Source organism: Ovis canadensis, chromosome 18, assembly GCF_042477335.2.
Source record: "Ovis canadensis isolate MfBH-ARS-UI-01 breed Bighorn chromosome 18, ARS-UI_OviCan_v2, whole genome shotgun sequence".
Lineage (NCBI taxonomy): Eukaryota > Metazoa > Chordata > Mammalia > Artiodactyla > Bovidae > Ovis > Ovis canadensis.
The window spans coordinates 15133591-15149376 of NC_091262.1; the positions used below are offsets into that span (position 1 = coordinate 15133591).

A 15786-nucleotide genomic window follows, 5' to 3' on the forward strand; every position below is an offset into this window, starting at 1 on the left:
CCCTGTGCACAACCCAGAAGAAACGTTGTCTATCAGGGACTTTGGTTTATTCTGACTGGCACTTGAGAAAACACTGAATGCCAGGGTTTTCTATTCAACTCCAGTGCCTTCCGGTGGATCTGGAACACGCAGGGTGGAAGGCCAGGGTACAGGGCCTAAGGCTGGTCTCTCCAGCTCAGGCAGAGCACACACAGGCATCTCCAGCAGAAGGTCATGTTTAAGAATGCACCTTTAAAGGACTTCCCTGGTGGCTCAGAGGTTAAAGTGTCTGCCTGAAATGCAGGAGGCCCAGGTTTGATCCCTGGGTCAGGAAGATCCCCTGGAGAAGGAAGTGACAACCCACTCCAGTATTCTTGCCTGGAGAATCCCATGGAAGGAGGAGCCTGGTGGGCTCCAGTCCATGTAGTCACAAAGAGTCAGACACGACTGAGTGACTTCACTTTTCACTTTAAAGGGATAAACATGAAACTGCATTTTTTACGTGAGCCAAGAATCACATCCCCCTTTTCACATGGTAGAATGTAAAGTTGTACTTCCTTTTTTAAAAAAAATATGTTCTTTTCAGCCTTACTCTCAAGGTGTGATTCAATAAGAAGAGGCCAAAGAAGAGAATTTTAGACAATCTCTAAAAATATTGAAATGTTCAAGGTATACCGCATATGGAGATCCTTTTACTGAATCTGCATATAAGTGCTTGATCAAATTGCATGTGTTTAAAAAAGCTAGCATTTTTATCATCAGGAAGCCAGTGGATTTGTGCCCTTATTTCAAAAAATGTGGTAAAAACCTCAGGGACATAGCTATGTTTCTTGGTGTGAGATGATGCTGATATTCTGATGTCAAAGATCAAAATGATATCTGCCTATTATAAAAAATTGTCATCAGTTAACTATGAAACATAGTGTTACAGAACATGAGCTGAAACTCTGCACCCATTAAATAACTGCCCTTTCTCCCCTCCCCCAAATGAATCTGACTACTCTTAAGTACTTCACATAACTGGGACAATAAGGTATTTGTCCTTTTGTGTCTGGCTTATCTCACCTAGCATAATGACTACAAAATTTATCCGTGATATAAGGAATGCATCAGAATTTTCTTCTATTTTAAGGCTGAATAATATTCCATCTGTGGACTGCATGGAGGTCAAACCAGTCCATCCTAAAGGAAATCAGTCCTGAATATTCATTGGAAGGACTGATTCTGAAGCTGAAACTCTAATACTTTGGCCACCTGATGAGAAGAACTGGCTCCTTGGAAAAGATGCTGATGCTGGCAAAGATTGAAGGCAGAAGGAGAAGGGGACAACAGAGGATTATATGGTTGGATGGCATCACCAAGTGAATGGACATAAGTTTGAGCAAGCTCCGGGAGTTGGTGATGGACAGGGAAGCCTGGCGTGTTACAGTCCATGGGGTCTCAAAGAGTCGGACATGACTGAGCAGCTGAACTGAACCAAACTAAATATTCCATTGTATGCTTTGCTTATCCATTCATCTATTGATGTTATTGATGGACACTTGTGTTGCTTCCACCTTTTGACTATTGTGAATAATACAGCTACGAACATGAGTGCATAAATACCTGTTTGAGTCCCTGTTTTCAACCGTTTTGGGTATAATCACAGTTAGGTTTTTTTTTTTAGAAATTGTCATGCTATTTTCCACATTGGCTGTAGCATTTTACGTTCCTACTTCAGTGCACAAACATTTCAGTTTTTACACATCCTTGCCAACACCTAATGTTTTATGCTTTATTTTGATACTAGCTTTCACAGGGGATATGTCATGATATCTCATTGTGGTTTTTATTTTCATTTCCCTAGTGATTAGTGATGTTGAGCATCCCTCCATGATTGACATTATCTTGGTAATGATGGTGATGCCTCCATCCCCAACACATGATTCAGCAGTATCGCTTTGCTTCCATGCTGCCAGGATTTCCTCCACAGGCATTTCCCACCACAATCTCTTCCCTCACATCACTTCTGTCCATCTCTGCACAGTCAACAGCAACCCTCACCCTGGGATTGCTCCACAATCCCTACACTCCAGCTCCCAGCCACTGTGCTTTCTAGGGGACCCCATCCCTATACAGGAGCAATGGCCAAGTAGAAGGTTGTGTGCTCATCTTCTCCTGTAAGAACTCCAAAACTGCAACTTGCTGATGAACAACAACAGGAGAATGTTCAGTTCAGTTTAGTTCAGTCGCTCAGTCATGTCCGACTCTTTGTGGCCCCATGAATGGCAGCACGCTAGGCCTCCCTGTCCATCACCATCTCCCAGAGTTCACTCAGACTCACGTCCATTGAGTCAGTGATGCCATCCAGCCATCTCATCCTCTGTCGTCCCCTTCTCCTCCTGCCCCCAATCCCTCCCAGCATCAGAGTCTTTTCCAATGAGTCAACTCTTTGCATGAGGTGGCCAAAGTACTGGAGCTTCAGCTTTAGCATCATTCCTTCCGAAGAAATCCCAGGGTTGATCTCCTTTAGAATGGACTGGTTGGATCTCCTTGCAGTCCAAGGGACTCTCCAGAGTCTTCTCCAACACCACAGTTCAAAAGCATCAATTCTTCAGCGCTCAGCCAACTCTCACATCCATACATGACCCAAGTAAGATGGCAGGTGTTGCGAGAGGGCATCAGAGGGCAGAAACACTGACACCATACTCACAGAAAACTAGTCAATCTAATCACCAGGACCACAGCCTTGTCTCACTCAATGAAACCAAGCCATGCCCACAGGGCAGCCCAAGACGGGCGGGTCATGGTGAAGAGGTCTGACAATGTGGTCCGCTGGACAAGGGAATGGCAAACCACTTCAGTATTCTTGCCTTGAGAACCCCATGAACAGTATGAGAAGGCAAAATGATAGGATACTGAGAGAGGAACTCCCCAGGTCATTAGGTGCCCATATGCTACTGGAGATGAGTGGAGAAATAACTCCAGAAAGAATGAAGGCATGGAGCCAAAGCAAAAGCAATCCCAGCTGTGGATGTGATTGGTGATAGAAGCAAGGTCTGATGCTGTAAAGAGCAATAGTGCATAAGAACCTGGAATGTCAGGTCCATGAATCAAGGCAAATTGGAAGTGGTCAAACAAGAGATGGCAAGAGTGAATGTCAGCATTCTAGGAATCAGCGAACTAAAATGGACTGGAATGGGTGAATTTAACTCAGATGACCATTATATCTACTACTGCGGGCAGGAATCCCTCAGAAGAAATGGAGTAGCCATCATGGCCAACAAAAGAGTCCCAAATGCAGTACTTGGATGCAATCTCAAAAATGACAGATTGATCTCTGTTTGTCTCCAAGGTAAACCATTCAATATCACAGTAATCCAAGTCTATGCCCCAACCAGTAATGCTGAAGAAGCTGAAGTTGAACGTTTCTATGAAGACCTACAAGACCTTTTAGAACTAACACCCAAAAAAGATGTCCTTTTCATTATAGGGGACTGGGATGCAAAAGTAGGGAGTCAAGAAACACCCAGAGTAACAGGCAAATTTGGCCTTGGAATACGGAATGAAGCGGGGCAAAGACTAATAGAGTTTTGCCAAGAAAATGCACTGGTCATAGCAAACATCCTCTTCCAAAACACAAGAGAAGTCTCTACACACGGACATCATCAGATGGTCAACACTGAAATCAGATTGATTCTATTCTTTGCAGCCAAAGATGGGGAAGCTCTATACAGTCAACAAAAACAAGACTAGGAGCTGACTGTGGCTCAGATCATGAACTCCTTATTTCCAAATTCAGACTGAAATTGAAGAAAGTAGGGAAAACCGCTAGACCATTCAGGTATGACCTAAATTAAATCCCCTATGATTATACAACGGAAGTGAGAACTAGATTTAAGGGCCTAGATCTGATAGATAGAGTGCCTGATGAACTATGGAATGAGGTTTGTGACATTGTACAGGAGACAGGGATCAAGACCATCCCCATGGAAAAGAAATGCAAAAAAGCCAAATGGCTATCTGGGGAGGCCTTACAAATAGCTATGAAAAGAAGAGAGGCAAAAAAAGGAGAATGTTGGATCCCACCAAAAAAGATACCCCACATCCAAGAGTAAAATAGAAGCCCCATTAAGATGGGGCTAGGAAGGGTGAAATCGCATTTAGAATCAAACATCATACCCACCAGAGATGCTCTGAGGGCTCAAACAAAACCTTGTGCACACCAGGACCCAGAGACCCCACAGACACTGAGTCGGACTTGCCTTTGAGGGTTTGAGTGTCTCCTGCATTGGCATGGGTCAGCAGTGGCTGCAGCAGACCTGGGAGGCTCCGGGTGTGGTGTAAGTCCTCTTGGAGGAGGTTGCCATCAGCCCCACCATAAAGCCACCCAGCACACAACCCACAAATTGGAGCAAAATTATACGAAAGAAGTTCTTGGAATGTTTTGAAATTTCTAGGGCCCACAACAGATTTCCCAACCAGAGGATCCAGCAAAGGGACTGAGAACCCCCAGGGAATTTGACCTTGGAGACCACTAGGATTTGATTACAGCACGTCCACAGAACTGGAAAATGGTCTTCTGGAGGGCACAAATAAAACCTTGTGGGAAACAGAACCCAGGAGAAAGGAGCAGTGAACCCACAAAAGACTGAGCCAGACTTGCCTGCGAGTGTCCAGGAGTCTCTGGCAGAGGCGTGGGTTGACAGTGGCCTGACATGGGGTCAGGGGCACTGACTACAACAGTGCTGGCATAAGCCCTTTTGAAGGAGGTTGCCATTACCCCTGCAATAGTTCGTCCCCAGGCCAAACAACAGGGGACAGAGCCCCGCCCATCAACAGAAAATTGAATTAAAGATTTATTGAACATGGCCCCATCCATCAGAATAAGACCAGATTCCCCCACAGCCAGTTCCTCCCATCAGGAAGCTTCCACAAGCCTCTTATCCTTATCTGTCAGAGGACAGACAGAATGGAAAACCCAATCACAGAAAACTAACCAAACTGATCACATGGATCACAGCTTTGTCTAACCCAATGAAACTATGAGTTTTGCCATACAGGGCCACCCAAGATGGTGGAGAGTTCTGACAAAGCATGGTCCCCTGGAGAAAGGAATGGAAAACCACTTCAGCATTCTTGCCTTGAGAACCCCATGTGTGTGCTCAGTCGCTCAGTCATGTTTGACTCTTTGCGAGGAGTAGAACTCCTCCAAAAGAGTTCTACTCTTTTGTGTAGCCCAGGCTCCTCTGTCCATGGAATTTTCTAGATAAGAAAACTGCAGTGGGTTGCCATTTCCTTCTCCAGGGATCTTCTGGACCCAGGGATTGAACCAGTGTCTCTTGCTCCTCCTGCATTGGCAGGTGGATTCTTTTTTACCCCCGGGCCACCTGGGAAGCCCTGAGAACCCCATGAACGTATGAAAAGGCAAAAGATATGACACAAGATGAACTTTCCAGGTCGGTAGGTGCCTAATATGCTACTGGAGAAGATTAGAGAAATAGTTCCACTAAGAATGAAGAGACGGAGCCAAAGCAAAAACAATGCCCAGTTGTGGATATGACTGGTGACAGAAGTAAAGTCCGATGCTGTAAAGAACAATATTGCATAAGGCCAAGGAATGTTAGGTCCATGAATCAAGGTAAATTGAAAGTGGTCAAATAGGAGATGGATAGCTCAGATGGATAGCCTGCAATGCGGGAGACCTGGTTCGATTCCTGGGTTGGGAAGATCCACTGAAGAAGGGAAAGGCTATCCACTGGAGAAGGGAAAGGCTACCCACTCCAGTATTCTGGCCAGGAGCATTCCATGGATTGTATAGTCCACAGAGTCGCAAAGAGTCAGACATAACTGAGCGACCTTCACTTTCAGAAGTGAACATCAATATTTTAGGAATCAGTGGACTAAAATGGATGTGATCAGACAAATCTAATTCAGATGACCATTATATCTACCACTATGGGCAAGAATCCCTTAGAAGAAATGAAGTAGCCCTCATGGTCAACAAAGAGTCAAAAATAAAATACTTGAGTTCAACTGCAAAAACGACAGAATGATCTGTTAGTTTCCAAGGCAAAACATTCAATATCACAGTAATCCAAATCTATGCCCCAACTACTAATGTTGGAGAAGCTGAAGTTGAACAGTTCTATGAAGACCTACAAGACCTTCTAGAACTAACACCATAAAAGAAATAAAACAAATGATGTCCTTTTCATCATAGGGGACTGGAATGCAAAAGTGAGAAGTTAAGAGATATCTGGAGAAACAAGCAGATTTGCTCTTGGAGTACAAAATGAAGCAGGGCAAAAGCTAACAGAGTTTTACCAAGAGAATGCACTAGTCAAAAAAAAAAAAATACTTTTCTAACATAAGAGGCGACTCTACACATGGATATCACCAGATGGTCAATACTGAAATCAGATTGATTATATTCTTTGTAGCCTCAGATGGAGAAGCTCTATACAGTCAGCAAAAACAAGACTGAGAGCTGACTGTGGCTCAGATCATGAGCTCCTTGTTGTAAAATTTAGACTTAAAATGAAGAAAGTAGGGGAAACCACTAGGCAATTCAGGTATGACCTTATCAGATCCCTTATGACTATACACTAGAAGTGACAAATAGATTCAAGGGATTAGGTCTGATATAGTGCCTGAAGAACTATGGACAGAGGTTCATGACATTGTACAGCAGGTAGTGATCAAGACCATCCCCAAGTTAAAAAAAAATGGAAAAAGGTAAAATGATTGCTGGAGGAGGCCTTGCAAATACCTGAGAAAAGAAGAGAAGTAAAGGCAAAGGAGAAAAAGAAAGATATACCCATTGGAATGCAGAGTTCCAAAGAATAGCAAGGAGAGAGAAGAAAGCCTTCCTTGGTGATCAGTCCAAAGAAATAGAGGAAAACAATAGAATGGGAAAGACCAGAGATCTCTTCAAGAAAATTAGAGATACCAAGGGAACATGTTATGCAAAGATGGGCTCAACAAAGGACAGAAATGATAGGGACCTAACAGAAGCAGAAGATATTAAGAAGAGTTGGCACGAATACACAGAAGAACTGAACAAAAACGATCTTCACGACCAAAATAATCACGATGGTATGATCACTCACCTAGAGCCAGACATCCTGGAAAGCGAAGTCAAGTGAGTGGGCCTTAGGAAGCATCACTATGAACAAAGCCAGTGGAGGTGATGGAATTCCAGCTGAGCTATTTCAAAGCCTAAAAGATGATGTTGTAAAAGTCCTGCACCTAATATGCCAGCAAATTTGGAAAACTCAGCAGTGGCCACAAAACTGGAAAATGTCTGTTTTCAATTCAATCCCAAAGAAAGGCAATGCCAAAGAATTTTCAAACTGCCATACAATTGCACTCATCTCACACGCTAGTAAAGTAATGCTTAAGATTCTCCAACCCAGGCTTCAACAGTACATGAACCGTGAACTTCCAGGTGCTCAAGTTGAATTTAGAAAAGGCAAAGGAACCAAAGATCAAATTGCCAGCATTCATTGGATTGGCAAAAAAGCAAGAGAATTCCAGAAAAACGTCTACTTCTGCTTTATTGACTATGCCAAGGCCTTTAACTGTGTGGATCACAACAAACTGGAAAATTCTGAAAGATACAGGAATACTAGACCACCTTACCTGCCTCCTGAGAGATCTGTATGCACATCAAGAAGCAACAGATAGAATGGCATATGGAACAACGGAATGGTTCCAAATCGGGACAGGAGTATGTCAAGGCCATATATTGTCACCTTGCTTTTTTAATTTATATGCAGAGTACATCATGAGAAATGCTGGACTGGATGAAGCACAAGCTGGAATCAGGATTGCCAGGGGAAATATCAATAACCTTGGATATGCAGGTCACACCACCCTTATGGCAGAAACCAAAGAAGAACTAAAGACCCTCTTGATGAAAGTGAAAGAGAAGAGTGAAAATGTTGGCTTAAAACTTAACATTCAGAAAACTAAGATCATGGCATCCAGTCCCATCACTTGATGGCAAATCAATGGGGAAACAATGGAAACAGTGAGACACTTTATTTTCTTGGGCTCCAATCACTGCAGATGGTGATTGCAGCCATGAAATTAAAAGACGCTTGTTCCTTGGAAAAAAAGCTATGATCAACCTAGACAGCATATTTAAAACCAGAGACATTTGCCAACAAAGGTCTGTCTAGTCAAGGCTACGGTATTTCCAGTAGTAATGTATGGATGTGAGAGTTGGACTATAAAGAAAGCTGAGCACAAAGAATTGTTGCTTTTGAACTATGGTGTTGGAGAAGACTCTTGAGAGTCCCTTGGTCTGCAAAGAGATCAAACCAATCAATCCCAAAGGAAAGCAATCTTGAATATTTATTGGAAGGACTAATGTTGAAGCTGAAACTCCAATACTTTGGTCACTTAATGGGAAGAACTGACTCATTGGCAAAGACCCTGATGCTGGGGAAGATAAAAGGCAGGAGGAGAAGGGAACAACAAAGGGTGAGATAGTTGAATGGCATCACTGACTTGATGGCCATGAGTTTGAGCAAGCTCTGGGAGTTGGTGATGGACAGAGAGGCCTGGCATGTTGTAGTCCATGAGACTGCAATAGTCAGGCACAACTGAGTGACTGAACTGAACTGACTCCAGCGTGTTCTTGCCTTTAATGTCCACATCTGCCAGTGCTAGTTCATTTTCTTTTTCCAGGAGTCTTATTATCCTTTAACATATTCCATAGACAGAAAGTCTGCCTAGATTATTGTGTGGATTTAATCTGTAATTTGTACCACTAAGCAAGATTCGATGCTGTAATGAGCAATATTGCATAGGAACCTGAAATGTTAGGTCCATGAATCAAGGCAAATTGGAAGTGGTCAAACAGGAGATGACAAGAGTGAACGTCAACATTCTAGGAATCTGTGAACTAAGATGGACTGGAATGGGTGAATTTAACACAGATGACTATTATATCTACTACTGTGGGCAGGAATCCCTTAGGAGAAATGGAGCAGCCATCATAGTCAACAAAAGAGTCCCAAATGCGGTACTTGGATGCAATCTCAAAAACGACAGAATGATCTCTGTTCGTTTCCAAGGCAAACCATTCAGTCTCATGGTAATTCAAGTCTATGCCCCAACCAGTAATGCCAAAGAAGCTGAAGTTGAACAGTTTTATGAAGACCTACAAGACCTTCTAGAACTAACACCCAAAAAAGATGTCCTTTTCATTATAGGGGATTGGAGTGCAAAAATAGAAAGTCAAGAAACACCTGGAGTAACAGGCAAATTTGGACTTGGAGTACAGAATGAAGCAGGGCAAAGGCTAATAGAGTTTTGCCAAGAGAATGCACTGGTCATAGCAAACACCTTCTTCCAAAACACAAGAGAAGACTCTACGCATGGAAATCACCAGATGGTCAACACCAAAATCAGATTGATTATATTCTTTGCAGGCAAAGATGGAGAAGCTCTATACAGTCAGCAAAAACAAGACCAGGAGCTGACTGTGGCTCAGAGCATGAGCTCCTTATTGCCAAATTCAAACTGAAATTGGAGAAAGTGGAGAAAACCACTAGACCATTCAGGTATGACTTAAATCATATCCCTTATGACTATACAGTGGAAGTGAGAAATAGATTTGATAGAGTGCCCGATGAACTATGGATGGAGGTTCATGACATTGTACAGGAGACAGAAATCAAGACCATCCCCAAGAAAAAGAAATGCAAAAAAGCCAAATGGCTGTCTGGGGAGGGCTTACAAAGAGCTGTGAAAAGAAGGGAAATGAAAAGCAAATGAGAAAAGGAAAGATATACCCATCATCTGAATGCAGAGTTCCAAATAGCAAGGAGAGAAAAGAAAGCCTTCCTCAGCAATCAATGCAAAGAAATAGAGGAAAACAATAGAATGGGAAAGACTAGAGATCTCTTCAAGAAAATTAGAGATACCAAGGGAACATTTCATGCAAAGATGGGCTCAATAAAGGACAGAAATGGTAGGGACCTAACAGAAGCAGAAGATATTAAGAAGAGGTGGTACGAATACACAGAAGAACTGGACAAAAAAGATCTTCATGACTCAGATAATCATGATGGTGTGACCACTCACCAAGAGCCAGACATCCTGGAATGCGAAGTCAAGTGGGCCTTAGGAAGCATCACTACAAACAAACCTAGTAGAGGTGATGGAATTCCAGTTGAGCTATTTCAAACCCTGAAAAGTGATGCTGTGAAAGTGCTGCACTCAATATGCCAGCAAATTTGGAAAACTCAGCAGTGGCCACAGGACTGGAAAAGGTCAGTTTTCATTCCAATCCCAAGAAAGGCAATGACAAAGAATGCTCAAACTACCGCACAGTCGCACTCATCTCACACGCTAGTAAAGTAATGCTCAAAATTCTCCAAGGCAGGCTTTAGCAATACATGAACCGTGAACTTCCAGATGTTCAAGCTGGTTTTAGAAAAGGCAGAGGAACCAGAGATCAAATTGCCAACATCTGATGGATCATCGAAAAAGCAAGAGTTCCAAAAAAACATCTATTTCTCCTTCATTGACTATGCCAAAGACTTTGACTGTGCGGATCACAACAGACTGTGGAAAATCTGAAAGAGATGGGCATACCAGACCACCTGACCTGTCTCTTGAGATATCTGTATGCAGATCAGGTAGCAACAGTTAGAACTGGACATGGAACAACAGACTGGTTCCAGAAAAGGAGTATGTCAAGGCTGTATATTGTCACCCTGCTTATTTAACTTCTATGCAGAGTACATCATGAGAAATGCTGGGCTGGAGGAAGCACACACTGGAATCAAGATTGCCGGGAGAAATATCAATAACCTCAGATATGCAGATGACACCACCCTTATGGCAGAAAGTGAAGAAGAACTCAAGAGCCTCTTGATGAAAGTGAAAGAGGAGAGTGAAAAAGTTGCCTTAAAGCCCAACATTCAGAAAACGAAGACCATGGCATCCTGTCCCATCACTTCATGGCAGATAGATGGCGAAACAGTGGAAACAGTGTCAGACTTTATTTTTCTGGGCTCCAAAATCACTGCAGATGGCAACTGCCACCATGAAATTAAAAGATGCTTACTCCTTGGAAGGAAAGTTATGACCAACCTAGATAGCATATTGAAAAGCAGAGACATTACTTTGCCAGCAAAGGTCCATCTAGTCAAGGCTATGGTTTTTCCAGTGGCCATGTATGCATGTGAGAGTTGGACTATAAAGAAACCTAAGCCCCAAAGAATTGATGCTTTTGAACTGTGGTGTTGGAGAAGATTCTTGAGAGTCCCTTGGACTGCAAGGAAATCCAACCAGTGCATTCTAAAGGAGATCAGTCCTGGGTGTTCATTGGAAGGACTGATGTTGAGTCCTAAACTCCAATACTTTGGCCACCTCATGCGAAGAACTGACTCATTGGAAAAGACCCTGATGCTGGGAAAGATTGAGGGCAGGAGGAGAAGGGGATGACACCGGATGTGATGGTTGGATGGCATCATCGACTCAGTCGACATGGGTTTGGATGGACTCCGTGAATTGGTGATGGACAGGGAGGCCTGGTGTGCTGCAGTTCATGGGGTTGCAAAGAATAGAATATGTCTGAGCGACTAAACTGAACTGAACTGTTGCCGCTGCTGCTAAGTCACTTCAGTCGTGTCTGACTCTGTGCAACCCCATAGATGGCAGCCCACCAGGCTTCCCAGTCCCTGGGATTCTCCAGGCAAGAACACTGGAATGGGTTGCCATTTCCTTCTCCAATGCATGAAAGCAAAAAGTGAAAGTGAAGTCTCTCAGTCATGTCCGACTCTTCGCTACCCCATGGACTGCAGCCTACCAGGCTCCTCCACCCATGGGATTTTCCAGGAAAGAGTATTGCAGGGGTGTGCCATTGCTACCACTACTCAAATATTTTGGGTTCTCTTCCTTAGTCGCACTGCCCCTGGGTATCAATTGTGGTTTTATTGCCACTTCTATGTGTGAGTCGTCCACAGGGGATTGCTTCTGACACTGCCCTGGAGGACTTGGGTTTGTGCTTAGGAGGACCAGGTGTGAAGGTGGTGAAGCTGCTTGGATTGAAGGGGTCCTGGCAGCACCAGCCTCTGGCCACTCTATTCCAGTGGGGATCAAGCATGGAGGTATCAAGGAGCTCGTATCATGGGACCCTGGTGATGCCAGAGATGCAGGGATGCTGGTGGCTACTGTTACAGGAGGTATGTGGCTATTATGGGTTTTTCTAGCTTCTTGCAGCTCTGCCCCAGGCAGGACTGAGCATAAAGGTGGCAGAGCTTCTTGAGTCATAGCTACCCTAGGGGTGCCAAGTGTGCAGGGACACAAACTGCCTCAGACACAGGAGCTATGGACCTATTTGAGTCTTTTTCTACCCTCTGTGAAGGTCACTCAGTTGTGTCCAACTCTTTGCGACCCCATGGACTATACAGTCCATGGAATTCTCCAGGCCAGAATACCGGAGTGGGTAGCCTTTCCCTTCTCCAGGGGATCTTCCCCACCCAGGAATCGAACCCAGGTCTTCCGCATTGCAGACAGATTCTTTACCAGCTGACCCACAAGGCTCTGGAAGCTGGCAATCAGAGGGCCTCTTTGGCTGGTCTTCCTCTGTTGCTTGGCCTGTTCAGGCATTTAAGGGGCCACCCTAGCTAGGGTCCTTCTCTTTTGTTCAGCACATCAAACACTTAAAGGTCCACCCTGGCTGGAATTCTTCTCTATTGCTTGGCCCTTCAGGTGCTTCAAGGACCTCCCTCTCTGGGGTCTTTCAGCTGCCAGGTGCTGACCTGTGGGGAGAGAGAGACCTGAGTGCTGGCCTGCCCCACAGTGTGTGACCCAGCAGAATCGCCCTGCCTCCCCTCTGCTTGGCTTTCCTTCACAAGCATTTCCCACTGTTGTCGCCTCCCTCAGGTCCCCTAGGGCCATCTCCCCACCGTCAACAGCAGAGCTTGCCGGGGATTGCTCTCCAATCTCTATGCTCCAGCTCCCAGCCACTGAGGTTTCTAGGGGAGTCGTGTCCCTTCCCGGGGTATGTATGGCTGCGGCTAGGATTGAAGGCGTGATTCCATTCAGACTTTCACAGATCAGCTGCTTCACGCTCCAACAGCCTCAAACGCTCCACCTCTATCCCAAACGCGTGCCCCAGTGTGGGGGTCTGACCCCTGCTTCACCTCCCCCGCCAGGCGCAGCTCCAGTCCTCCTCACTCTCATTTTCTTCGTCCTCATTCGTTTGTCTTGCCAAGTTTTGCGTGGTTCCGTAGCCTCTTTTCTGGTGATTAAGTCCTCTTGCCCACTCTCAGATGGTGTTCTGCAAGATCTTCTGTGTCTGGAGGTGTATTCCTGATGTATCTGTGGAGAGAGATGAGCTCCACATCTGCCTACTCCTCTTCTGTGTTGGATCTCCTAACTGTTGCTTCTTGACCCACATACCAGTTTCTCAGGAGACAGGTAAGATGGTCTGGTATTCCCATCTCTTTAAGAGTTTCCACAGCTTATTATGATCCACACAATCAAAGGTTTTAACATAGTCAATGAAACACAGGTAGATGTTTTTCTGGAATTCCCTTGATTTCTCTATGATCTAGTGAATGTTGGCATTTTGATTTCTGGTTCCTCTGCATTTTCTAAACTCAACTTGAATATCTGGAATTTCTTGGTTCACATAATGCTGAAGCCTAGCTTGGAGGATTTTGAACATAGCTTTATTAGCATGTGTATGGATGCATGCTAAGTCGCCTCAGCTGTGTCCTACTCTTTGCGATCCTATGGACTGATGGACTGTGGTCTGCCAAGCTCCTCTGTCCATGGGCTTCTCCAGACAAGAATACTGGAGTGGGTGGCCATGTCCTCTTTCAGGGGATCTTCCTGACCCAGAGATCGAAAATGTATCTCTTACATCTCCTGCATTGGTAGGCAGGTTCTTTACCACTAGCACTACCTGGGAAGCCCATTCGCCCGGGAGATGGGTGCAGTTGTTCCGTGCTTTGAGGATTCTTTATTACCACCCTTCTTGGGAATTGGGATGAGGATTGACCTTTTCCAGTTCTGTGGCCACTGCTGGTTTTCCAAGTTTGCTGACATAGTGAGTGTAGCACTTTAATAGCATCATCTTTTAAGATTTTAAATAGCTCTGCTGGAATTCCATCACCTCCACTAGCTTTATTGGCAGCAGTACTTCCTAAGACTCCCTTGACTTCACACTCCAGAATGTCTGGCTCTGAGTGAGAGACTACACCCTTGTGATTATCCTGCTCATTAAGATCTTTTTTTGTACAGTTCTTCTGTGTATTCTTTCCATCTCTTTCTGATCTCTTCTGCTTCTGTTAAGTCTTTAGCACTTCTGTCCTTTATTGTGCCCATCTTGGGATGAAGCGTTCCTTTGATATTTCCAATTTTCTTGAACAGATCTCTTCAAGATCTCTTACCCTTTCTGTTTTTTCCCTCTGTTTCTTTGCATTGTTTATTGTCTTGTTTCTCCTTGCTATTCTCTGAAACTCTGCATTTAATTTAGGTAACTTTTCCTTTCTCTCTTGCTTTTCACTTCCCTTCTTTCCTTAGCTATTTGCAAAGCCTCCTCAGACAACTTCTCTGCCTTCTTGTATTTCTTTTTCTTTGGGATGGCTTTGTTTGCTGCCTCCTACACAATATTATGAACCTCGGTCCATAGTTCTTCAGGCACGCTGTTTACTAGAACATCCTTTGAATCTATTCATCACCTCCACTGTATATTCATAAAGGATTTGATTTAAGTCCTACCCGGCTGGCCTAGTGGTTTTGTACCACTTCCTTTTTATGTACCGCACCTTCTCTATATGCACACAAAGGAAATTACTCCTTGAGTAATATTCCTTATTACTCCTTGTGAGTAATATTCCGTATATATATCACATCTTTATCCATTCATCTGTCAATGAACATAAAAGATGTGGTTGTTTCCACATCTTGGCTACTGTGAATAGTGCTTAAAAGCAGGAGGTTTTAAGAAAGCCTCCCTGTCTACATGAGGTTAGTGAAGTCACTCAGTCGTGTCCGACTCTTTGTGACCCCATGAACTGCAGCCCACCAGGCTCCTCTATCCATGGGATTCTCCAGGCAAGAATACTGGAGTGGGTTGCCATTTCCTTCTCCAGGGGATCTTCCCGACCCAGGGATCTAACTGGGGTCTCCCGCATTGGAGGCAGACGCTTTACCGCCTGAGGCACCAGGGAAGTCAGATTGGACTCTGCAAATGAAACCACTTTCAACATTGCTTCTCTGAACCAGTAAAAATGCTTACATTGCTACACTGCTATTTATTTATTCCTCTAAGCAATATCCAGAGCTTCCCAGGTGGCTCAGTGATAAGGAGTCTGCCTGCCAGGGCAGGAGATGCAGGTACTGTGGGTTCTGTCCCTGGGTTGGGAAGATCCCCCTGGAGAAGGAAATGACAACCCACTCTAGTATTCTTGCCTGGAAAATCCCATGGACAGAGGAGCCTGATGGTCAATGGTCCACGGGGTTGCAAAAGAGTCACACACGACTTAGTGATTAAACGGCAGCAACAACGAAGCATTTTCCAGCTGTTGCCTGACAGGAAATACGCACTTAGCATATATAGCTGTCTTGCTCCCATTCTTCCTATCTGTTGTCATTTCTGTTCAATCTGATTTTACTGTTAACATTCTGTTGTGAACACTGAGCCCACTACGCTCCTAGGGAAGCACCATGCCTCTTGTACAACTTAAAAAGCATTGCCATTGCTCTGTGAAATCCTAGCGGGGTGGGATGGAGAGGGAGGTAGAAGGGGAGTTCAAGAGGGAGGGGACGTATGTACACCTACTGCTGATTCAC

General features: G+C 44.4%; 1 non-coding gene across 1 annotated transcript; it reads left to right on the forward strand.

Annotated features, from left to right (window-relative positions):
- The first annotated feature begins 241 nt into the window (after window positions 1-241).
- On the forward strand, window positions 242-314 carry TRNAF-GAA (transfer RNA phenylalanine (anticodon GAA)). Its single transcript has one exon. It is a non-coding gene; the product is annotated as a tRNA-Phe (tRNA).
- Window positions 315-15786: the final 15472 nt, after the last annotated feature.